Here is a 27,461-nt window from a genome sequence, read left to right on the forward strand (position 1 = left end):
ACAACATCTTCCTCTGCATCCTCCACAGTCAGTCAGGGCAGATCTTGTTGCGCGAGCTAGACCAGCTGGTCACAGTCTGACTCTAGTCCTGGGCAATGGTCTGAAACCTTCGGAAATGTAATACCGACAGCCCCTTCTGTAATACAGGGTTGCCATGATACCACCGGACACCACATAGACTCCTCTAGTGCAATTGCCCATACCACAACAGCTCGACTCACACGGAGTTGCTGCTAAGGGGTTCACTAGTCCTAGCACGCTGGTCGCCCAAATACTTCAATGATAGCCCCCTCTGGCATATGGGGTCACTGCAATGAGTCAGTATGGACTTGGCACTTCCCACACAGCACTCAGTGCATGGCTCAGTCCACAACAGCCCTCTCCTGGCACAAGGGGGTCGCCAAAAACAATCCTGCACATACGCAAGGGCCTGATCAGTGAACAGTGGAATCCTCAGACCTCACACAGGGAGTCCTCCCTGTAGTGCTCCCTGCTGGAGCTTGTTCCTTCCAACGCTCTTCTCTTTCTCACAGGGAACTCTGGTTTTGGCAAGTATGTAGGTGCTGGTGCTACAGGCTCCAGGCCAGTGGTTTTGGTTTCTCTGGGTGACGTTCACTCACCAAGCAGGAAGATTAGCAGGCATTAGTCCCAAGTTTTGGTGACAGGCAAAAGTATTGCAGAGCTTCTCCTTCTCACACAGCTGATCTGGCTGCTTAGGACAAAGTTTTGGGTCTCAAATTCCCTGTCGTATAGTCCTTTGCCAGACCCCAAATGTGATTTAGGGTCTAAGTCTTCGAAGCTTTATGTTGGGGTTCTGTTCCTTTTGAAATGTAAATTTTTTCTTCTCTTCTTTCCTCTTGAAAGTCTGTTTTTCACAGCAGGAAAGACCCTGAAGTTGACTCCACAGCACTGTTGATGGGAGTGACAAGTGTTCAAACCTAGATGTCAGCCACAGTGATATATGCATCGAAAGGTTAATCCTGGGCTCCCAGCTCTACTCTTCATAATTCCTTATCAGCCCCAACTCCTTAATAAGATGTGTCCAGGCCCCTTCCTTGAGATCTATCACTGAATCACAGAGAAAACTTTTGAAGTGTAAAGGCGGAGTCTCAGTCTCCCTTCCTCCAGTGTGCATTCCATCAATATCACAGGAAAGCAGCAATATGCAAATCTGTCTGGGGGGATTCCTCTACTTTTCATGTCTTCTCCAGGCAGGCCTGGGCTTCCCAAAATGGAACACAAGGTCCTCCATGTTATGTACCACTGCAGGCACACTTGTACTCAGTGTACTTTCACAGCACACATATTCTCTAATACTGTTACCTCCATGAAATGTGCACTATACAAACACACATATTCATTCTGCATGGCCTGCTCAGTGCTGTAGCTTTCCTGTCTTGTACTAGGGTGTGATATTTGCCATACACACTCTGCTAGCACCCACATACTCATGGGATGCGTGCTGCACCATGCTTCACCCTTCATGTATTGTACTTCGCATAAGTACACATACAGCCAGCACATTATTTTTTGCACATGGACTGCACAGCACTACATCTCTTATGTAATGTTTCCTTGAAGGCATAAATGCACCCATTGCAATCACTAACCACACATATTCTGATAGTACTGCTGTGCCTCTGAACTGAACCCTTCCCATGCACACATACATCCAGCTCAGAGTTGCTACTCCTGCACTACCCAGCGTTCTGTATCTACCTGATATAGGTCAGGGTAGAATTAAGCACACAGCAGCTGAACCTTAAAAATATGAGTGAGACTTTACGCCTCACTGCAGTGAGACACTGTGAAAAGGACCTGTTCATTTTTACTGATCAATACATAGTATGCTGCTACAACTGCGCTCATCCTGCTTAACTGTTGATGAAGGCGATTGCCTTCCAGCTCCATGAAGGTAGAGCTTTGGGAGTCCATCCCAGTCCAACAAGACTGCAATCCACGAGACAGGTCTTTGTCATGGCACACATGTGTGATCCATGTTTGCCTATAAAAACAAATCAGTATTAGGGATCCCGACAACCGTACAGTCGCGCACTCAGGGCATGTAAACACATCTCTTACCAAGCAGAAGACTTTTCTGTCCCAACAGTAATTGGAGCAAATTTCTAACTTTTTTACATTCACAAAGAACAACAGATTTACCCCTAAACTACTTACATGCACAAATATTTCTGCATGGGGGTTTTAAACAGGGCAGGACACATTTTTTATTTTGCTCATGCAGGTGAATATATTTGTAGAATGTGCAGTTTTGTGAGTAAGCTTGAAGTTCAGCCAGTTGGCCAGACATGGTGTGGTTTATATATATCATACCCCTGCTGCCTGATATCCCAAGCAACAGAACGAAGCCTCACACTGCAAGGAGTTATTTTGCCACACTGCATTCCTGCTCTGTTCCCTGATCCTGGAGTGCTTCAGATGTCACTTGAACTAACATTCCGGATAGCAGAAGTACCGGGCAATGTCAAATATATTTACTAAACATTTCCCAGTAACAACATGATACCAGAAAACGAGATGCCTCTCGAAGAAGTCACTGACAAGATTTACAATAATGCTTTGTAGGACTACATCAAATAGGCCTGTAAGAATGCTAATCCTAAATCTAACTCTTTACTGTTGAAAGTCCTTACTGAATATGATGAATAAATCTAAAATGGTGTCATTCTTCTGTTGCGCTGACTGACTATCCTGTCGCTTTAACTCAGCTATACCCTGCTGTACCTATTTTGACATCTTACACTAGATAATTAAACACCCTCTCAAATTGGTATGCAAATCAATCCTAATCGTGAATCCTGCATCATAACTTGCTTCCATTGATTCATGTTGGGGCCAGTCTTTAAGTAAAATTTGAATAGCTATTAAGCTTTTTCACATATGACGACGTGCATGTGGTGTGCTATTCTAAAAGTGAGTGCATTTAATCTGTTTTGCAACTGCAATTTTACTTTAAATACATCAAAAAACAAAAAAGGGGGTCCAGAAAACCACAAGACTCCCTGTGTGTGAATGCCTTTTAGTTGCGTTGGGACTTCACCAGAGGACAATGGACCCTAGTCCTCCAGAAGAAAAACATAAGTCAAATGGCGGTGAGGTGCCCACTAAATAAATATGATTATTCTTCTCCGGGTCCTTTATAAGGACAATGGGTTTACATCAAGCAAGGCTAACATCAGTGTCAGTGTTGCTCCAAGATCAATTTATTATTTGAAAGAGGCAAAAAAACATAAACGAAGTGTAGATACTCATAGGTCCAAGTGAATGTAAATTAGGCCAGACAACACGTGTTTCGCCCCAAAAGGCGCGTAGGCCAGGGCTTTCTCAAGGCTGGGAAGAAAAAAGAAATGACATAAGACTAGATAGTATAATAAGGTCTGGTATAGATGTGTTATAGAAGGTAACGGGAAGCCAAAAAGTTGTGCAAAAGAATTGTGCAAAGGAAATCCCAAGAATTCAAGAAAAAGAGATGTGAGATCTAAAAATGGCAGTCATGCTATCCCAAAGGTTGATTCGTCAGCTCCAAAAAGGTCAAGGATAGGCCTGTGTAAGGTGATAAGGAAGATGATGAGAGAACTAATGCGCGATTCGAATATATCAAGAAAATAACAATATGTGGTAGTAGAAAACATGTTAACAAGTATCCATAGGGATACATGAAGAAAACCAGCCACCATTATGAGCAAGTAACTTGAGATATCTGGAATATAAGAGAAACATGCAAGTGAAAAAACGCTATAATGATATACAGTAGTGAGAAGGAAAAATATTTGAAAAATAAAGATTGTGACTATACACAGGAAGCGCAAAAAACATACCATCTGTAGTAAACAATGTTCAAGAAAATTGTTAAACAGTCGGTCATATAGATATTTGATCAGCTATTGACCTGGAAACACAAATATTTTTGTATATATCACATCCTGTAATGTATTACATGTATAACAACATATCCTATGATAATTAGACATTACTTTATAACTGTTGAAAAAGGCAAAAGAAATTGCCCTAGGGGTTATAACCAAGAAAGTTACGTGATAGTGAGCGGCTATTCAGGAGTTAAATCCATATTTAAATATATTGGATTTTTTAAAGTCTCATTTAAAGAAGATTGTGAAAACAGATTACCGGAGCAGTATATTTTAGCCTTCTAATGGAAGAAACGCTACAGATGCACTCACCCGTTGTAATTTGAAATGGAGGTGCGGTAAAGATATTACAATCCGTCGCCTGCAGTATTATATTCGAAATGAGGCAAACGCGCCGGAATTCTTTCGCGTCTTTATACGCGACCGGGGATTAGTTGCCTTTTGTCCTACCTCGATGTAAGTTAACGTGCATGGACAAAAAGAATGGACTTGAGCTCTCGCTAGGGCAGGAAAAGACGGCGCCATCTTGGGAGTACCCAGGGAGGGCGTCCGTCTATTTAACGGTCCAAAGGGCTTAAGTAATTTAGAAAAGGAGGATTATTATAAAAGGAAAAGAAAAAGTGTATTATGGTTGTAAGAAAGCCATATTGGTGATACTTGGTACTGGCTTTTATAATGTGGGGAACATATTTTACAGAAAACAACTATAGATAAAAACAGGCATACAGAATAAAGTATAAATGTAATGGATTCTTGACACATTAGTCCAAAGGAAGAGAGAAACAGATATTAGAGATAAGATTAACAAACAATTTTAACAAAATTTTCAAACAAACTTGGTGCATAGTTTCCAAAAAGTTGCAGATGACTTTGTCATAAAGTAACTCTATTTTACAATAGCCAGTAGTGCCACTCATAGTCTTTATTTAGTCCATTGTTCACTGTGTCAAAACGGATGATAAGTCTACTTTCCTCCTTGCGTAGACGTAAAGGAGTATTGCCCCCTCGGGGGTTGGTCTAATCCGTCGGAGGCCACAGAATGTAAAGAAACGTTCATGAGAGTGGAATTCCGCAAAATGTTCTACCAGTGGGGCTTTCGTTTCAAGTTTTAAAATGTTACGATAGTGTTCCTGGATTCTATTTTAAGTGGGCGGGTGGTGCTGCCTATGTAGGCCCGATGACATGGGCACCATATTGCGTAAATAACATTCGAACTCTCGCAATTCATAAAGTCTTTGATGAAAAAACATTGGTCATTGATGGTAGAGGTTGTGATTTTTGAAAGGCCCCATTTGCAAATTGAGCATTTGCTACAAGTTTAAAAGCCCTTAGGTTGCGGAGGTAAAAATGTGGTTGGAGACTGGTTGTAGAAAAATGAAGAGTAGAGTTTATCTCTTAGATTGGGAGCCCGTCTGAAGCCAATTTGTGGAAAGTTAGTTACATATTGGTTGATAGAGGGATTGTTTTGTAGAAAGTGCCAGTGTTTGCGTAGAAGTTTCTGAATTTGATAGTAACCATTGTGGAATTCAGTGATGAACCGAATGACAGGTTTCATATTGACTGTTTGGGATTTGTTTAATAACTTGTTGCGGTCCATTCCACGTAATTTGTCCTTGATGATGTTGAGTGATTGACGATTATACCCCCTGTCGGAGAGTCTCTCAGTCATTTGAGTGGAAATGTTGTCATAGCCAAGTGTAATGGGTCAGTTTAATCTAGCTCTTTTGTATTCTCCCTGGGGAATATTCCGGATAGTGCTGGGAGGGTGACAGCTGGTGGCATGTAAAATTGAGTTTGCTGCTGTCGTTTTACGAAAGAATTTTGTCTGTAACTTGTCATCTTCAATAAAGATCAGAAGATTCAAATATTCTACGGATGAGTTGGAAATTTGGTAGGCAATATCTATGCCCCATCTATTAGGGACTAATGATTGTAGAAATTGGTTAAGAAGTTCCTTCTGACCTTGCCAGATCAGTAAAATATCATCAATGTAACATCCCCAAAATATGATATGTTGGGTCAAATGTTCAGTTAGGTCATTCCACAGCCAGTAACTTTCTACTGCACCCATCAATATACAGGCATATGGAGGTGCAAATTTAGCCCCCATCGCGGTCCCTTGAAGTTGTAAGTAAAAGTTGCCATCAAAAAGGAAATAGTTATTTTCTAAGCAGGATTGCAACATTTCCATGATCATCTGGTTACGTTCCAGATATTTCACAGACTTAGTTGATAGGCATCTTCTAACAGCTTCTAAGCCGTCACTGTGTTTTAAGGAGGTGTAAAGACTGACAACGTCAATGGTAACAAGGAGATAATCAGATTGCCAATCGATGTTTTGTAGTTTATGTAAAATATCTTTTGTGTCTCTAACAAAAGACTGCAAGTTTGTCATAAAAGGCTGTAATTCCTTATCAATTAGGGTGCCCAGTTGCGAACAGATAGAGTGGATACCTGATATTATTGGTCTACCTTTAGGTGGATGGCCTTTTTTATGTATTTTTGGAAGAAGATATAGGGTGGGGATAGTGGGAAATTGTAAGTAAAGAGCATTTTTTTCCTGGCTAGACAAGATTTCAAGAGAGTGCCAATGTTCCAAGAGGTCAGAAAGTCTATGTTGAATTTCAGATGTTGGGTTGTGTGAAAGTAATTTATAACACTTCTTATCCTGTAGCTGCATCTTCTGATCTTTAGTGAAGATGACAAGTTACAGACAAAATTATTTCGTAAAACGACAGCAGCAAACTCAATTTTACATGCCACCAGCTGTCACCCTCCCAGCACTATCCGGAATATTCCCCAGGGAGAATACAAAAGAGCTAGATTAAACTGACCCATTACACTTGGCTATGACAACATTTCCACTCAAATGACTGAGAGACTCTCCGACAGGGGGTATAATCGTCAATCACTCAACATCATCAAGGACAAATTACGTGGAATGGACCGCAACAAGTTATTAAACAAATCCCAAACAGTCAATATGAAACCTGTCATTCGGTTCATCACTGAATTCCACAATGGTTACTATCAAATTCAGAAACTTCTACGCAAACACTGGCACTTTCTACAAAACAATCCCTCTATCAACCAATATGTAACTAACTTTCCACAAATTGGCTTCAGACGGGCTCCCAATCTAAGAGATAAACTCTACTCTTCATTTTTCTACAACCAGTCTCCAACCACATTTTTACCTCCGCAACCTAAGGGCTTTTAAACTTGTAGCAAATGCTCAATTTGCAAATGGGGCCTTTCAAAAATCACAACCTCTACCATCAATGACCAATGTTTTTTCATCAAAGACTTTATGAATTGCGAGAGTTCGAATGTTATTTACGCAATATGGTGCCCATGTCATCGGGCCTACATAGGCAGCACCACCCGCCCACTTAAAATAGAATCCAGGAACACTATCGTAACATTTTAAAACTTGAAACGAAAGCCCCACTGGTAGAACATTTTGCGGAATTCCACTCTCATGAACGTTTCTTTACATTCTGTGGCCTCCGACGGATTAGACCAACCCCGAGGGGGCAATACTCCTTTAGGTCTACGCAAGGAGGAAAGTAGACTTATCATCCGTTTTGACACAGTGAGCAGTGGACTAAATAAAGACTATGAGTGGCACTACTGGCTATTGTAAAATAGAGTTACTTTATGACAAAGTCATCTGCAACTTTTTGGAAACTATGCACCAAGTTTGTTTGAAAATTTTGTTAAAATATTTTGTTAATCTTATTTCTAATATCTGTTTCTCTCTTCCTTTGGACTAATGTGTCAAGAATCCATTACATTTATACTTTATTCTGTATGCCTGTTTTTATCTATAGTTGTTTTCTGTAAAATATGTTCCCCACATTATCAAAGCCAGTACCAAGTATCACCAATATGGCTTTCTTACAACCATAATACACTTTTTCTTTTCCTTTTATAATAATCCTCCTTTTCTAAGTTATTTAAGCCCTTTGGACCGTTAAATAGACGGGCACCCTCCCTGGGTACTCCCAAGATGGCGCCGTCTTTTCCTGCCCTAGCGAGAGCTTAAGTCCTTTCTTTTTGTCCATACCCGTTAACTTACATCGAGGTAGGACAAAAGGCAACTAATCCCCGGTCGCGTATAAAGACGCGAAAGAATTCCGGCGCGTTTGCCTCATTTCAAATATAATACTGCAGGCGACGGATTGTAATATCTTTACCTCACCTCCATTTCAAATTACAATGGGTGAGTGCATCTGTAGCGTTTCTTCCATTAGAAGGCTAAAATATACTGCTCCGGTAATTTGTTGTCACAATCTTCTTTAAATGAGACTTTAAAAAATCCAATATATTTAAATATGGACTTAACTCCTGAATAGCCGCTCACTATCACGTAACTTTCTTGGTTATAACCCCTAGGGCAATTTATTTTGCCTATTTCGACAATTATAAAGTAATGTCTAATTATCATAGGAAATGTTGTTATACATGTAATACTTTACAGGAGGTGATATATACAAAAATATTTGTGTTTCTAGGTCAATAGCTGATCAAATATCTATATGACCAACTGTTTAACAATTTTCTTGAACATTGTTTACTACAGATGGTATGGTTTTTGCGTTTCTTGTGTATAGTCACAACCCTTAATCTCCTCAGAGTGTGACTACAAGGGAAACCCCCCCCCCCGGTTCTAGCCAGACCAGAGGCAATACGCCCCCAGCTCCGGGGTAAGTCACAATTGCATGCATGTGTGAGTGCATTTTTTCATTTTCTCACTGATTGCTGTGTCGTGTGCTGTGGTTTGCCACCTCTCTGTCACTCTGAATTAATTGTGATTTATTTATCATTTACTATAGGCCTACCCCACCGTGAACTACCTGTTCAGGTAGGACACACACTTTCACTTTGAGCACCGTACTTATTACAGGTGCTCCGACCCTGACGAATGCCCCTGACACACCAGCACTTAGTGAGGGCAGAAACATGTTGGTCATGTTCAACCCCTTTTAGACTCCAAGAGACATTATCCTCTAACGAGCCTTCCCCCTTAGTTTTAGTCTTACCAACATGCACCACCATTAAAACTAACAAGAGCCACCGGTGACATGTTAGGTAATTTTATTATTCACCCACTCTGGATCACTGTAACTATCCAGTCAATTCAATTTCAGCACTCCCTCTGGTTCTTTTAACCAGAGGTCGAGTCCGCCTGAGTAGTATCATCTTACTTAGGTGGGGCTAGGTGGTCATATGATGAAGCAAGACACTATTATGTGTGTGAGACCACCTAGTCCGTAAAGGAAAATCCCCTGCTACTCCTGTAGGGCAACACAGCACCCCCTATCAAGCAACCTAATGCAACCAGGAACTGGTTAAAGACTAACCCAGTCTTACCCCCTGTTCCTACTACCCCACACCTTTTGTGATTACTTTGACATCATAACTCAGTCATCTCTGAACTGACAATGTTCAAAAGGTGTTTAGATCTTTGTGTATTATTATTGCACCATTGGCTGCATTTACTATGGTTATTTGATGACTTCATATCAAACGAGACCCCATGTGCCTTTCCAGATTTTTGTTATACAAATCCATTTGTTCAATTATTTTGAGCTAGCGCCACTCCAAGAAAGAGTTGAGTGGTTTACTGAAAGCCATTTCCTACATCCTGTGATATACTGATATTTGGTAACCTGAGGTTCAATGTCCTTTACATCATCGTCATCAATAACTTTATTATTGATCACTAGGATCAAAAAAGTACATCACAATGCATCACATAAAACATTTAAAAACGCAATCAAATAAATATTAGTTTAAACTAATCCAATGAAATGTCACAATACAATATATATAAGGTGACGTTTATACAGTACAATTTACACAAAAACAACCTGTCAATGTCTTTTACACGTACATTATAAGCCAGTGAACCCATGTTAAACATGTCAAGATCCACAGATTAGCCCTCAACACTTAAAATCTGTGCCATTGTCCAGCTGCACCCCGAAAACTTCTGTTGCCCTGCTTTTTAAAGTAATTTCTAAAAATGACCTTAAATGACCATTTTATGTCATTTAGAAAATCTCCTTTCGGCAATAATTTTAAAACAATAGTGTGTCTACTGGACTGGTATGTTAATTCACATGAATTAGTCCATATCTCATCAGAAGATATAAAGCCTATTATATTAGGAATGTACCCGTATTTCTACTGAAACAGATTTAAGACCTACAGGTCAGTTGTGTTTGTCAAGTTTTTTTTATGCCCATTTCTACATGCTAGAAATACAAGGACTTTATACCAATCTTCAAACAAAAACCATATATGATAATTTGGTCAAGAATTACTAAAAACAAATCGGAGAATAAATGCATTATGTCTTCGAATGTGAGGACTATGTGATCCCAGTTACAGAAAGACACTAACTGGGGAGGGTCAATCGGTGTTCTTAAAATACTTTGTTGCACGACCACTGAATCTTAAAAGTAATGTCATTAAGAATGCCTTGTTATAATAACATATTTAACTTGGAATACCGCATTGAAGTAACAGTAAACACTTGTGTCAGTTCAATACAATTTCTGAAGAAGTTCGACTTTGATAATGGCTGAGTCTCATTGGTTGTCTTTTCCTAGAACATGCTGGAGAGAAATGTGTTTATAGAAGTACATTTTGCACAGCAAAATTCGAGGCCCTATTTAGGTTATGGCGAATTACGTGAAGGATAAAACTCGGTAACTGTTTCTGAACATTATACATAATGAACTTTTGTATTTGATAGACAAGATATTCAGATTGAACTATATAGATTAAAAGTGGGGAAATCAGAAAAGGCACACCTTAACTTTTATTTTTGGAAAGCGAAATGAAAAGTACGGTAGGCCGAACAAAAAAATGGCAGCCTGCTCAGGGTTGAGCAGTGATGAGATTCATCCACCAAGGTGTAGAGCACTTATCCTAGAGATAAGGGCTTCAATTGCCAAGAGTCAGTTGTCATAATTCGTCTTATTTTTCTCGCCCATTGTACTACATGAAATGCCTGAATGTTTTTTTCATAATGCAACTGTCCACCTAATTTCATGTCTGAGAAAATGAAGCTCTTATTTGAGTATATATAAGGTATCTCAATTAGTTAACAGTAGCGTGACTCATTGACGTCATGTTTTTATGACCTTGTTCAGATATTTTCAGTAACAAAATTAACAGGTTCCACCTGAGCTGGTCTACTTTTGAGTTTCCAACATTTTTTGCTGGAATTTAAATGGTTCACAAGAGAGGGGATCATTTCCTCAGGGTGAACCCCTTTCAAAGTAGAAGTCTGTTTCCAGTAGAAGCATATTTACAGCTGCTGATGCAAGAGAAGCAATCACATTTCTACAGTATACATTCTAAAATGCAAAAAAGTAAAAACGTAAACAAAATAACTGACCAGTGGCTGAAATTAATTCATGCTTGCTATACATCACTTTTTATTCTTCCTAATGAGGAGCTCTAAGTGGGAAGAGCATAGCCAGACATGGTTTCTGTAGCTTGCATTGGAATGGTACTCAACAACAATTCGCTGATTAGGCCCAAAACATCTGAAACAGGTCTGATGTAGGTTTGAGAGAACTTTAAATCAAACCAGAGTAACTGGAGTAATTTCAGTAATTATGCAATACTCTTGTGATGCAAAATTCCCAAAATTAACCGATTTGGCCAGCTTGAGTAATTTGAGGCAAAAATCCTACTGCAGGAGAACAGTAACAAAAAACTAAGAGAGAGTGAGCCACTACTAGCTACTGCTTTTCATGCCCTATAGCATTTAATGCTATTTTCTTAGTGCCAAATTTATCCTTGGTGCCATTTTTTATATCAGGGAGCATATATTTTGCATCACAAGAGAAAATAGCATTAAATGATGGATTACACTTCTCACACAATTACGAATAATTTTGAGTAATTTTGCGGCAATTATGACTAATTATGCTAGAGAGCATTATGCAAGTTATGCTCACCTCTAGTCTGGTGTTGCTTGGGTTCCCACTCATGTGGGACTTAGAACAGAAGTTAAGACCAAGACAGAAATGTGCATGAATGGTCCATGTCTGAAGTGGCAGAGTTAGTAAAAAGAAAAAAGAAAACAATGCAGTGGAATGCAACCCTTAGAAATGACAAATGGTATTTCAACTTGATGTGTAACAGTACACTATAAACTGTACATTAAAAAGGGTATATGAATCACTAAATAGTATATAATTCCACCAAGATCACACAACCGATAAGTAAATAAATCAGCAAAGTGTCTCTGAAAGTAAGAGAGAGCTTAGGCAAAATACACGAACAACTTACTAGGGCCTGACTTGTCAAAGACTGAAAACTAAAACCACTCATCAAAGTCCTGGTCTCTTGGAAAACTTCTAATTTCCTCCCTAGTGCAGTCCACCTCCACCAAAAAGAAATGTATAAAGGCAACCTTGAACTGGACGTGGCATAAGAAATGGTGATTCTTTTATTTAGGTTTTCACTCCCACTTAGAGTCCAACACTCAACACCCAGTCCAGTGCCCATTAATCTTAACTAGATGTTAGAGATAATTCAAGGCACTGCACATGCTGTTGATATATTACTTTTTCTAGCATACCTACGTGTGCGTTAATGTTTTGCATGCTTTCGAAATGCGACACGTCTGAAAGCCTTCTCGTATACTATCTGATGATGAAATCATAAGTTTACATTTATTCCAGGTAAGTGGTTGGTTACGTCTCCTACGATAAACTCCATGTCTTATTCAAAAGCCGGTTAACCAGAAATGCAGCCTCAAATATGTGGTAGTCGAATGTAACTGCTCCAAACAAATTTTCTGACAGTTTCAGACATTATAGGACCCATCCATAATGAAATACATGTGATATACGCTAACAATGTCACAATTTGGTTTTAAAGCATCCTTGGCTACACTAAATGTAGAAGCTAACGCATTCGGAACCATCTGAAAACAGATTCAACAGAGAAACTATGTGAATATTGTAATCATTTTTAGCAGGCAAAGAGGTTCTTCACCCAAGGCTTGCTCATTTTGACATGGTACAAAAGTCAACATGATGTGAAATATTCATCGTAGTCACACCTAAGGTTTCTAACTACATCACGGCGAAGGTGTGATAGGCTCCCTCTCACAACTTTTACACACTGGCCACCTGCTCAGACATTCATTGATTTAAAAAATCAGTCACTCACCTCATGCGTCCTCAGCCTCTGCACTTTTCATGCTCATTAATAAGTTTAGTGGAAGATAGTTAAACCACAGATTTAAATGGTAATACAGAAACGTAGAAAATAAATCATATTGATCAAACTTCTGGTTTTGAGCCGTTTACTTATAACCACGCATGGATGGAGAGTGCTGTTCCCTCCATTTCCGCAAAGGCTAGAAAGGAGCATAAGTTGTACAAATATCAAGGGTTTACACATGGAGATGTTGACCTATAAAGCCACCTCGAAGCTCACTATTTGCTTTCTGTTTCATTCATTGCACCTACAACATAACTGCAACAGACAACTGTGCCCCCACCGTGTGGCACGTGCAGCCGATGCCACAAAAAAGCAACAAATGCATCACAGGACCCAGTGACTTACGAACCTGCAGGCCAGTCAAACCAACACCTTTGATTTTCAACTAAATTTATTTATGCCTGAGAGTCGCCCCATTGGATTAAACAACTCATTTTCCAGTGAATAACAAAACTCCCCTCAGCTTGTTTGCGAACTTTCACAGGGAGAGAAGAAAAGCAGGGAGGGCAACCAGTGGAAGAAATGCAAACTACTCTCGCACAAGACCAGGGCACCAGTGCATGAAATTGAACTCAAAGAGGGCCGCCATTCCGCGCGACTTCTTGGCTGACACAATTTAGATATTTATAGCTTTCCGAGCGGGCCATTGGAGAAGAACTTGAAGCTTTTTCTAGCCAGGAACGATTAATGAACATGTGCACCTGGTAATTACACCACTCCATCTTTCTGAAAGCCCTCACACTGCCTCAGCGGCAGACACTGTAATGGAAAGCCTCCGGAAGCATCAATCCCCAATTCCGTCAGTCACACAATTATTTCAATCTCGAGTCCATGCTCGCTCTTTGCATAACTGCCATAAGTGTAGAGGGCAACCAGGAGAGGGCACTTCTTCTGCTCAGGTAAGTGCCACATTCACTCTTGTTTCTAGCCTTCGGTGATGGGGCAGCGCTCACCTTATTAGCCGCACCATGTCTAAAGTTTAGTACTTGTGTTACCGACAACCTACTGTAAACCACGTGCAAATCAAGCTAAGTACCATGTTAAAAGCATAACCAAAGTTAAAAAATACCGTCACTCCGGAGCATCCCATCAGTAACCAGTAAATCATTTTCATGAAGAAATATTTTTACTGAGCTTCAACGACTTCCCAACTAGAGCCCTAGGCATTAGGAAATACTGGTTTTAAGATTTTTTTTGCTGGCTTCGATACAGCATGTAGTTCATATTTCTCAGCAAGTTAGGAATATTCTTAGATATAACTCTCCAAATGTTGAAGAACATAAACACGTGGCTGCGTTGTGGCAATGGACCACTCAGGTAGCATTTTGGTGCTACATGTATGTGTGGTATAGCATGGCATGGCATATAGTACCACGTCATACCAAATCTTTGCATAAATCTCTCAAAGAAGACAAGCGCTGCACAGTAATATGATGCCTTGATACTTGCTTTAATGTAACGTTGCGATGAGATATTCAAAAACTTTCATGTAGTTAGATATTAAAACGTGTTGACAAATACATTATATGATTCAAATTTTGCACCATCAGCAAGCAAAGTTTGAAAATATCCAATCCAACACTGGTGGCTCAATTTAAATCCACTGTACTTAAAGCATGGGCTTGAACATTTCTAAAGCAAAATGAAGCCAAGGATTGTTTGGATTTATTAGTAATGCTTAACACACTCAACTGTAGTTTTCAGCCTATATGCCAAAACTATTCGCTCCTGACTACCTACAGCCAAGTGCAAAGGTGGCGTGCACACACAAAATAGGACTCAAATTGTTTGGTGCTGTTATTTTACAATCCAACGGGATGTGGGTTAAAAACAAGACTCCAGGTACGATATCCATGAATGAAATCAGGCGTCACTCTGTCCTACACCCACCCTCGTACAAGTATACTCAAACCAGGCAGTTTGAATGCAAGAAGGTGACTTTAACAGCGTGAAGCAGAGAGATGCTGAAAACCCCTTCCTGCTTCGGGATGCTGGCCTTCACTAACGACTGAACACGGATGCATCAAACTTGAAAAGAACCAATCATATATTCCGTGTCACCTCGGCGTCTTCGGCCGTCGAGTCACAACCCCGTGCTTCACATACACGTTCCATACCATCTAATCCAGACCTTCTAATTTCAAGTACAAAAGCAGCCCCTCCCACCTGCACCACATCTACCAGGCTCCAGCATCCTGCACCCGCAGAGGCGATTGGAGATGCTGCCTAACAGAATAAAACACGGATTTCCGCTGCCGACAGAGTCCCTTGGACAAACTGACCGTTGCTGCCTGCATCTCTTACCTCGAAACAGGCGCACACAGATGCGCTAAAACCCCCAGGAAGGAATCAGCTCTGATCATCCGGCAGTGGATCCGCACGGAGATTTGCCATTGCTAGTGTGGAGAGAAGGGAGCTGCCGGGATGCTGAATGCACATCAGCCAACTTTGTGTGAAGCAGACGCTCTTCGGAAAACCTGGTCTGGAGTGTAGCTTGGTCGTGGACCGGGGTCCAAGACTCAAAGCTAGGGAAAATAAATGACATTTGATACAGACATCGGAGTGATTTAAGGTCAATAACGCTCTCTGCTTTGTCACACCTTTTCCTATTGTTCATGGAATATAGCTGGAACACACTGTAATCGTGACAATAACCAAGCTTTACATTATTAGTGATATTTACTTTTTAGTGTGCGACTGCATCTGTAACATGTTTTTCAGTGTCAAAATGACACCATGTATGTACATAGTGTTATCATTAACATATATATATATATATATGGAAAATACATGGACACTTCCAAAAGAGCTTTTTTATTTAAAAAAGGAAACTAAATAATACACTAAAATAGCTCTGTAAGCATGGCAACATCATCTTCTTTAAATAAAGTATTTGTTAGATAGTCACAATTCTAAACAATATATTTACATATCTATCACAAATATTTAAATGCATTTATTTATTTATAAACTTTTCAATCAGCAACGTATCACGTAGCAGTGATGGCGGCACAAAACCAAGACGGTCGGGTGGTAACATTGTATAAAAGAAGAGGTTGTTATGTGGCTTACTTGTGCCAGATATGTGATAACACACATAGAACCCCAAAATATATCTTAGTAAAGGAACATATAGAAAAGAAATGTACAACTTCACAGTAAAGTGTTAAGATGGGTTAGTATAGAAGTTTGGTGGAAGAAATTTCAATAAAAGGACCCAAAGGTGGAAGACCTCAAAACCTTGTGGAGTCATAAAGTGGGCAGAGTGAATAGGAGGTTAAGGTTGATTGATCATAGGTTTCGAGTAGGTGTGTTCAGTATACTGTAGAATATCAGAGACGTAGCTTGGAGCCAGACCATTTTCTGTTTTGTAACAAAGGGTATGAAATTACCATTCGCAAAAAGAGGTTATAAACTGGGCACATCATTTAAGAATGGAAAGAAATTTTGCAAACTGACCTATGGACTAACTGCTCAGTGCATAAAAGTTCTGAATTGTATCGGGTCGCAATGCGACCTGCTGCATCACTGCTTATGAGGTACGTTGTAAATTGCAACACACTACTATTGGATCCCATCACAGAGCATCAACAGGCCACCAAGTCTGTGAATGCAATTTAAATAAAATCAACTTTTAAATGCAACACTTCTTCCTTAAAGGAAATGGAGTTGCATTTAAATAAAATTAAGTTTTTTATTGTTTGTTTGAAATTTAGTACTGGTCCCGAGGACCAATGCCTACTCCCTACAAATATTTTTTTGCATTCAAAAACAGGAAGTGGTCACATTTGCAAATGGATTAACACCTCCTCTGAGGTCTACTTTTTGTGGCCAGGTTTCAGTCACTAAACATTGATGCATACACTAACAAATCGCTATTTGGAAGGAACGCAGTACACAAGACCCTTTCAAACAGTGATTTGTTTTCTAAACCTATTTTGTAATTCGGTAAAGTGTTACAAAAACAGAAAATGGGTTTAGGACATAACAAAAAGCCATTTTGTGGGGGCAAACCCCGTGATTTTGCAAATAACAGGCTTTGTGACTGCAAAATGGCTTGGTACATAAGGTTCCAAGTCTCACTAGCTTTGTTTTCTTGTTGATAGTATGCTAGTGTGGGGTTGTACTGGAGGTGTGCTTGAGAAAATAAAATATAATTCTTCCAGCCCAGTTTGTGGCCTTCTTTAGTGATGCAAAACATGATACAAACATCACAGCAGTTTCGCAGAAGAGTGGTCTCACTAGCACCTTTATCTCCCATGGACTTGAGGTTTGCCTACCAAAGCAAGGAGTGCTATCATACTGAATTATTTCCTGCCAAGACAGTGTGTTACTCATTCAAATCTTGGTGAATGGTCAGCTGGCTGAGTGCAACCTTAAGTGGTAAGGCATCCCCGGGCTAGTGCCTATAAAGTTGAGGAAGAGAAAATGGGGCAGAAGAATTGACTAGTATATCTTGTTGAAGCCAAGAGCTGGGAGCTGAATTCCGAGTGGTGTAGCGTAGGCTCTCATTATTCTAATGAGACTACTGGATTTTGAGCAGCAAGATCGCCCACGGTGTGGGAGACCTAGTCTGAACCACGGTGGGTGACACCTGTTGCTCTAAATCCGGGTTTTGCTCTGGCTAACTAGCAGTGCCTCATCTCTGCCAGAAGATAGGGATGATTGGGCAGCCTAGCGCATGACATATTAGGCTTCTCAGGGAAGTCGTGGTCACTCAGGTCACATTCGGTTCTCTCATTCACAATACAGTCTCACATACAAATGATAGACAGAAGCAGTATATGTTTCAATAATAATAGGTTTAATAAAACGACTGCATCTTAGATAGCAAAGCGTGAGCTGCAATAACCAGGATGATACAACATGACAATATTAAAATGGTGACGAGAAGAGTGAAGCATAAGAATAACGCTATCATATTGTCACTAGGATTGATGGACTATTTCCTATCTAAGTCATAATCTGAGCACAGCATGTTAAGCTCTAAGTTTGCCTTTCAGGTTCCCCTGGGAGGACATCAACCCTCATACCTGAGCAAAGGCCTGTAGTCTGCGTTAGCATCTGTAGCAAAGCAGTCAGCAATCAGCATACAGTCGTGGTTCCCTGGCTGGCATCTCCCTCTTAACGTGTAATGGGACTAGGAAGTATTTTTATAATAACACAGCTGATGTTCTAAGAAAATGTCCCTACGTAAGGATGTGTGTTTTCTATGAATGTTGGAGACTAAACTTCTACCACGTTCACCGGCAATGTACCAAACTGTAGCCTTGAATAAAGCACAAAGTGATCAAGAATGTCTTGTTTGAGAACACAGTGCTGAATTAAGCAAAAACAGTTAGATAGATGAAAATAAAACAAGACCTTAAAACTGGTTATTGTAAAAATAACAATGCGAAGCCGAATAAAATATATCTAGGTTAAAGTGCACAGCAGCCTAATGTGTCAAAGTAACGTGCATGGAGCTATTTCTAAAATGGCTACACAACACCCTCCCCTTGTCGGTTGAAAGTGGTTCAAAGCCAAAACTAAAATCTCATAGCTAGAAGATCAACCTAAGATATATATAAAAACTACGTCAATCTGGATAAGTTAAAAGGACACACAAGCATACTACATGGCAAATGAGCATGTGACTTAATAATCCAATAAAAAGGACATGTCAATTTAGAAAAGTTCCAAACTAGGTACGAGTCATGGAGAACAAGAGATCTTCCACTTCAGCAGATGTCAAAGCCAGAAAGTCCTCACCAAAAAGGATCAAGGAGCAAGTGTGTTCCATAGCCCCAGTGTCAACCAAGGCGGCATCCCTTGGAGTGCCCATTGATGAGTTGTCGACAACTTCCTCCAGGAAGGGTAACTCATAATTAGCTTCACGCACCAAATGCAACCTTAATGCGCATGTCTGGTAATGAACCCTCAGCGAGAACATCAACAGATCAGCATCTACTGCAGGCAAGCGCTGCTGCGAAAGACAGATTTCCAGTGCATGTTCGAAAGAGCACCAGAGACACCGGAACACGTGCTGCACACAATACAAAACCAGTCTGAATGACAAAGACCAGTCACACTCCAATTGCTCCAGGAGTGTTGCTCCAAAGTACTGCATCATTCGCTCACGACACAGCTGCGCTGATGGGAGCTCCATCATTTCTCCTCTTTGTGGTGGGACAGCCATTGCGTATGAACAATAGCAACAGCAGGATGCCAGCTAATAAAGCCAAAGTTATCGGAAATCCCCCAAAAATACTACAGAAAATTGAGTGGATAGCTGAAGGTATCAAACTGTATATGGAGGAGAAGGTGTGAACAAAACCAGAACCAACAGCTTTGAAAAAATGTGCGACTCCAGTTGTACTGGACACATTAAATATTCGTCCCATGAGTTCACCAAAAGTGTCTCGGAAAATTCTTATTTAACAGGGACTGTATTTCTGCTGATGACCTTGCCACTTTAAGTGCGTAGGTCTCGCGTGCAGATGCAAAGGCCACATGCTTTTAAAACAATAAAGCCTTGAGTCTACTTAACTTGTCAAAATTCACGTTTGAAGTAGCAATGTAAGGCCAAATATCAGCTACCTCCCTAAATTTAGTGGGGGGGAAACAGTATGTTTCCGCAGCATGTAACGACCTTAGAGACCGAAACAACGTAAACTATTCCGGCCTGCATTCCACAACAGCCTTCACTATTGAGAAGGACGTAGCTGCCGTTTGAAAGCACCTGGAGTTTTGGTCTAATCAAGGGGACTGGAACTCCCTTCAGATAAGCCAAGTTTGCAGCAGAGGCGTTACACTCCCCATGCAAAGACAGCTGTTTACAAACCATCAAATGGCCGACTGAAGTCTCGCATTCACTTCCGCTAAGAAAGACTTCTTTCATGCCATTGAAGCATTTGTATGAGAAGGGAAGCTCCCACACCTCATGGATGTAACTATCTCCCAACTTTTCATATCTGCCTACCAGAATGTGTTTTAAACAGGAGGTGAATTGAAGTGTAGAAATAGGCAGATCATAACCCCATGTATTAACCACTCAGCAGATGGCATTTCGGCCACAGTAAAAGGCAACTTTTCTAATTTCTCTATATTAAGCATGAGATATGTCGCTTTCTTCTTAGCCATTAGTGTTGGAAAATGGGTTATTGGTAAGGGCAGGTAGGTACCCTCGGTGGAGATTTTTACCTTCGGACTTAGTCGTTTTTTCGAGGTGAAAATCCTTCGACCGGGGTAAACCTGGATCTTGATCCGACGTCCATGGAGCCCTCCTCGGATACGCTGGATGGGAGGTCCCGGTCAACTTTTTAACTTCGGACTTAGTCTCTTTTTCTGAGATTTTTCTTTACCGGGACGAACCAGCAAATCAGGCCGGGTCACGGTTGAGGCAAGCCGGCTAGAGTTGCCGCGGCGGGTCGGTCCCTCTATGGAGCTTTTTTACAAAAATTCTCCAAACTTCTGGGGCTTGTCCCAGATGTCCTTTTAAGGTTCTTTTGGGGTCCACAGCTCACCCTAAGGGTCCAGAAGTTCTGAGATGGTCTTTGGGGGGTGCGGACTACAACTCCCAGAATGCACCTTGCGCAAACTCCTTTTTGGCCACTGGACAGTGGTCAGCTGGTCGCTTTCTTCAGGAGTTGGTGCAGGGGACTCTGGATAGCAATTTTTCATCTGTAGCAAACAGGGAGTCCCTCCTTGAACCAGTTGAAGCCAGGCAAAGTCCTTCTTGTGGTGAAGCCCAAGTGTGCAGCTGGTGCAGTCCTTCTGAGTGCAGGTTCCAGGTGCAGGCCAGGGGTCCAGCAGGGCAGTCCTTCTTCTCCTTTGGTTCTTCCTTGTTGGAATCTGATGGGGATCTGATGTGTGGGTACAGGTCTGCCAGTTTTATCCTTGCTCCTGGGTGAAAAGCAGGGGGGTCCTGGTTCTCCAATCAGGTGCAGGGTCCTTCCCCCTGTGATGACCACTTCCTGGGAAGTGTGGCAAAAATCTATCCCAGGAGGCAACATTCTCTAAAAATCCATCATGGCTGAATCTGATTTTTGGAGGTTACATCTGGCTGAGCCCACCCACTGGTGTGGCTAAAAATCATAAACACACCCCTCTCCTGCCCTCTCCTAATCTAATCAAGGGGGCACCTAGTTGTCTGGGGTTGCAGGATGTGGGGGTGTTGCTGGTTGCTCCAAATGTCCTTCTCTGCCTTTGAAGACCAGTTTGGCAGCCCTCCCCCTTCCTGCCTCACCATCTGCTGAGCGGAGATTCCCTCCCACAGGCACATTCCTTTGTGTGAAGGCAGGCCACTTCACACCTCATCAAGGCAGCTTGGTCAAGCTGCTCAAGGCTGGCCAATCAGAGCACAGCAGCAAAAACAATGCAGGGCTGAAATTGGCAACTTTTCAGGTAAAGTTTAAAACTCTTTACCTGAACAAGTTATATTAAACCCAACAACTGGAAGTTGTGGGATTTATTACAACAATTAATTTGATACCAAACTCTTGGTATGCATCATTTAAGGAGACTTTAAAAATTAAAATAAAGTCTCCCCATTCTAGCCTATGAAGGCCATTTACTACAATGAGGGAAAAACAAATTTGGCTGTGTTTACCTCACCAGGGCTTATAAAACTATTTTTATAAAGTCCCTGCTTATAGTTACATGGCACCCAGCCCTAGGGGCACATAGGGCACATCTTAGGGGTGATTTATATGTAAAAATAAGACAGTTTGAGACTTTGGAACTACTTTTAATTCCAAAGTCGAATTTGCATATAACTTTAATTTAAAAGCAGCCAGCAAGGCAGGCCTGCCTTTAAAATCACACTGGGCACCTCCGCAGTGCACCTATGGGTGCACTACCTATGCTGTGGTCCCTAAACCTACATGCCCTACCATATACTAGGGACTTATAGGTAGGTTAACTTAGCCAATTATAATTAGCCTAATTTGCATATCCATTTTACACAGAGCACTGGCTCTGGGACTGGTAAGCAGTACCCAGGGCACAGCCAAGAGTCAGTAACCACCAGTACCTGTCCAAAAAGTGTGGGGGTGACCAGGGCAAAAAGGAGGACTTTCCTACAATTAGTAGTTGTTGTTGCATTAAATTAAAGGAAGAAAATATCTCCCTTGCACTGGCGTGCTGCCATGGAACGCGACCCGCCTTCCATGTTTGAAGCGTCCAACCCACCTGCATAATGGACCTGATCTGACTCTGTCCATGGTATAAAGAAGACATATCTGATTGTATAATGTCTATAGCAGAAGAGACAATGTTGTTTATGGTGTATATCCGCTCCGACAAGGTGTAAATCCCATTATCCACAACGGCTAATGCCTATTTTTAGATTTTCCTGATCTATTTGCCTTAACCGGGCAGCAGCATCTAGTTGGGAAAGTTTCCAAATTTCATTGTATACTGCATATTAGAAACTCTTCCTACATGGTGTTCTGGGGCCTGACAAGAAATCTTGTTAGTCAGTGGAGTTACACAGGAGACTGAGGTGTTCTCTAACTGCGTCTAGTGAGGATGATTTTAGCCATTGCTGGCATAATTTTCCCACAATATATGTTGTAATTATACCTGCATGCTCTGGTGATATATAGCGAGGGTTGGCCTACTCGTCTTGAAACCCCCCGAGGAGTTAAGAAAACGTTGGTGACACCCATTGGTATCTATTGGCCACAATAACCACCCGCCAGGACGTGTCAGTGAAGCATTAAATGTACCATTCTGGACCCACTCATCAAGCTCATTTTCAGTTGCATTTGTATATTTTTGCCATTTATAAAACTTTGCAGGGGCAGGTATTCTGGGCATGTTTAATTCCCTAATTTTAGCTAAGCCTAAACAACTCGTCTGTTGTACTGTTTCGTTTAAAAAGATAATTTATACAGGAATAAGGCATGCTCTAAACAATGTTATCTTTCCCTTAATTTGCCAATTTTTTGTTCCCCACACACTTTTCAGATCAATTGATTTGAACCAATATTCATAGCCTTCTATCGATAACCGGGAAACAAAGGATTCTGAATATATAAATTTGGTATTGGTCAATTACATATGTATATCCTTAGTAGGAGGTACTTTAAAATATTATGACTCAGCATTCTTTCTATTGTGCCCTGCAAAATATGCAAATTTTTCTGAATATGTTTTAGAACTGTTTAGAGTTGGGCAATGTTCCCATTACGTGTAATTAAAAACAGTTTTTATACTGCTGGCTCTATGTATGAAATGGTGCCCATTATAATTATAGCAAAACATATCACCATAATTTTCTTTAAATTGGTAAACATCTTCGTTTTGAAAAACAGTATGATATTGCAATTCAGTCATCATAGAGTCAACTGTTTTCATATCCTAATCATCAGAAACAATGCCTGGTATGACTATATCATTCATTGATATTTGAACACATATGGTATTTGAATAACTTCTGTGGGACCATATATATCAAACATTACTTTGCCCCAGACAATTCCATCAGGAATTGGCACTGCGGAAATGTTCACAAAGGATAAGTCTCATCGGACTTTATGTGATGAAAAATGTGGTTTCAAAACCTCCTCCACCAGTGTAACTATTGATCTTTCAGGTAAAAAAGGACCATGTATTAACAAGAAAAGGTAATGACAAAACCAATCCAAAGTAGAAAGGCTAAGACAGTCAAAGAAAGCCATAGATAGTTCCATGGAAAAAAACAAATACGTTTCTTTAAGCCAGTTTGTTAGCTTACGTGTACTTGACAAATCTGCTGTCGAAGAGGCGAATGAGTCTGAAAAATCATTGTTGAAGTTGGCAAAATAACCAGAGGCAGTTCGTGCAAATGGCGGAGCCATTGTCAGTGGTGGAGTTGGTGTTTCCTGCGGTGGCACACTATTGGCAGCACCATCCGTTTGGCCTGAAGTCGAGTTGACTTGGTCAAATGTTTCTAAATTAGTTGACATTCGTGGAACTAATGCAAGATCATCTTCCACCCTCCCCATGATCGGAGAGGTGTCAGTGTTGGTGTAAACAACTTGTAGAGGAACTTCTTCGCCAGTATTGAGAGGGATTCGTGAACTACTGGATGTTCCTCGTGGTCGGCTGTGTAAGATCGGCCACATGGTGTAGTTTGACATTGTCAATAGAGACAAAATGATTTTCTTTGGCACCTGCCAATGGTGGTAGAATAACAGTTCTGGTACCGTGTATCCCTAGTACAGGGACTGGTGCTCAATAAGAAGGGACAAATTCCTTTTTCACTGCAACATTTTCACGTACAAGACCCCCAACTCTGGGAATCCAGCCGTTAGATGTTACGGGCACATCCTTAATTCCTGTGGAGGTGGCACTTTTGGAAGAATTATCATCACAGAACTGTTGCAATTCCTGTAAGACAGTGACACGTTCATTTATGTCAAAAGGTGTTTCTGCTGCCTCCACGCCAGGACCATCAAGATCCAGAACATATATTTGAGTTCCGAACAGGCACTCATATGAAGTACGACCCCACAGGGACCTTCTAGGAAGATTATTTAGTGCTCTCTGGACTCCATACAGGTGGTTAAGCCAACTACGGCCCATACCTAAGACTCTGGCTGTTAAGGATTGCTTTAAATCGCGGTTTAATCGCTCCACGAAACTATTTCCCTCAGGATGAAATGGAGACGAGTACTGGAGTTGGACCCCCAACGAAGCCATGAAGTCCCTGAATGCCCTTGAGGTGAAAGCAGGGCCCTGGTCCAAATGGAAAGCCGCAACTGCATATGTACCAATAAAGATATGCAAATCTTTAATAACAGTCTGAGCGTCAGCTGAGCGTTGTGGCCACACCCATACAAATCTGGAGCATGAATCAACAGCAACTAAAATATATTTGTGTGCACTATCAGGTGTTAGGGGACCACAGTGGTCCAAGTACACACATTTTAATGATTTGTTTGAAATTAAGAGGGGTGTCTGCGGCGGATGCTTGCCAGTGGAAACTTTAATTTGTTGACAGATGTCACAGCAAAGGACATACTGCTTAGTCTCTTTGTAGAGACCTGGCCACCAATAACCGACTTGCAAGATCGAAATGATAGTCGCCACATCAGCATAGGGCAGATGCCACCCCTTCATGCGCTGCTTTAATCAATTGTGACCTTATGTCTTTGTTGGGGATGTCTCGTACACCTACGCCTGGTATCTTAATCTCAGCGTTCAGCATACCTCCCATACGATAGTGATATTTGTTAGGAAATCCTTTAGGATAGGGCGTACCATCAGCCGTAGCTGTCACGGCAGCCCAAATGTCTGCGTCCAGTTTTGAACTCAAATGAGTCACTGCAGCTACAGCGGCCACAACCACTGATGACTTTGCAGCTTCATCCAACAGTGTATTTCCAGCAACATGTATTCCAACGCGCTGGTGTCCAAGTGTGTGCACAACATGGACAATAGGTAGCGTCTCTTTCAGGCCAGCTACTTTCCCCCACAGTAGTCTGTGTTTAATGGTGTTGCCTTTGGAATCTCTTAACCCATTTTGGCACCAATAATGCAGGTATTCATTAAAGGACTGGACACAATAATATGAATCACAAACAATCAGCGTAGGCTGTGCAGGATCCGTGTGTTCCAATGCCATCAGCAGAGCTTTTAGTTCTGCCAATTGTGCTGTACAATCCCCTAGGGTTTGTGTAAAGGTATGTAGAGGACAAAATGTATCGCCCTCCATATAGCCGCTTACGACTGCGCAAGCAGCAGAATATTGATGTTTAGTTCCAATTGCAGGTTGTGCCGAGCCATCGGTGTACATGACTCTATGATATTGGTCAATAGGCAAAGTGTTTGCTGGAACTGGATATTCTATTTCATATTGTAAAAATTCCTGAGTTTGTAACTTTAGGTTAAAAATGTAGTCTACATCAGTGGCTGTCAGAGACGTAGCCCATTATATCCCACTTTGATGTACTGCTTTTGCGTTTGGAACGCTAGCTTTTGTAACAGCCTCTATGGCTGGGATTGGAGAAACAACAATAATGTGTTTTCCTTGGGCAAGAGGTCTTTCTTTAATGACAGCCATCTGCACAGCAGTGAGAATTTTCTCAGTGGGAGCAAAGCATTGTTCTGCCACTGAGTATAAGTGTGATTTGTACGCAATTGGGATTGTCTCATCTTCATTAAACGTCACATAGGTGAAACCGATGGCCCCAGCTATTACTCTGATGACTAAATGTGTTTTGTTGTCCCTCTTATGTAAGTGTTGTGCTGCAAGCATATCTGTCTGCAACTCTCGAAGTATACGTGTATGTTCAATTGTCCAGAATTTACTTGAAAAATCAGGATGTATTTGGTCATATAAAGGTTTTATGCGTATAGCATAATCTGGAATGTAGGTTCTGCCAAAATTTAGGAAACCCAATGGTGATTGAAGTTTTTTAATCATATTCGGTGGTTGTGACTGTTCGCATTTCTCTAAGAATTGTGGCACTAGGCTCTTCCCTTCACTTGACACCACATATCCTAATAACAGGATGGTGAGGAAGGCTATTTTAGTTTTTCTGAAGTTAAATGTGTATCCAAATTCAGCAAACCCTACAACAATGCGGGCTACCCGTCTTAAATATTGTAGTAATTCATCATTCATGAGATAGATATCATCTAGGTAGAACAATGTTTCAGGGTCAATCTCGTGCAAAATAGCAGTGACATGAGCCGCTAACAGTCCTGGGCTGTTCTTATACCCCTGAGGTAAACAACAGAACTTTTTCTGGGAGCCTAGTGCGCTGAAACTTGGCAAGCCTCTACTCTCAGGTGCTATACTCTGGCAGAAAAACCCATTGGAAATGTCTAGTGTTGTTTCGTATTTTTACGCACTATATTGTTCATTAGTGCTGTGCTATGCAAGTTTTGGATAGCATAGGTGTGTGTATGACTGTTTAAATGTCTGTATTCTAAGACTATTCTGTATGAATGGTCTGGTTTAGCTACGGGGAATAATGGGTTATTCATTGGCGAGACACAGGGTTCAATCATACCCTGGTACTCTAATTGCGTGAGTATTTCTCTCACTGGTGCTTTTGCTTCATGTTTTATAGGATACTGCGGTTGTGGCTAAGGTTCACTTTTAATTGGAATTACATGGTAGGGGGATTCTTTATCCCATCCCATGTGCTTTCTGTATAATGCAGGTGCTTGTGCCAAAGCCCAATCAACAGAATAGGATTCAGCGAGTTCATCTGGAACAAGGGGCGAGAAGGAAGCTTAATGACTTCTCCATATAGGCAGGTACGGACAAAGGCAGGTGGCCAATCTTGTTCGGCCAACAAGACATCATATACTTTTACTATACGATCCCAAAAGATT

The 27,461-nt window shown here is 41.1% G+C and overlaps 1 protein-coding gene across 7 annotated transcripts in view; it reads right to left on the bottom strand.

Moving 5' to 3' along the window:
• Positions 1-27,461, bottom strand: part of DMD (dystrophin) — a 6,960,831-nt gene that overhangs the window by 3,882,486 nt on the left and 3,050,884 nt on the right. Inside the window, exon 1 of one of the 7 annotated variants that reach the window (XM_069204756.1) lies at positions 15,453-15,618. The exons of 4 other annotated variants lie outside the window; for them this stretch is intronic. The gene's annotated coding sequence lies outside the window, so the exon portion shown is untranslated. Of the gene's footprint in view, positions 1-15,452; positions 15,619-27,461 lie in introns of those variants that run through there. 2 more of the 7 variants (XM_069204758.1, XM_069204757.1) reach the window with 2 other exon arrangements.

This window comes from Pleurodeles waltl, chromosome 8, assembly GCF_031143425.1.
Source record: "Pleurodeles waltl isolate 20211129_DDA chromosome 8, aPleWal1.hap1.20221129, whole genome shotgun sequence".
Lineage (NCBI taxonomy): Eukaryota > Metazoa > Chordata > Amphibia > Caudata > Salamandridae > Pleurodeles > Pleurodeles waltl.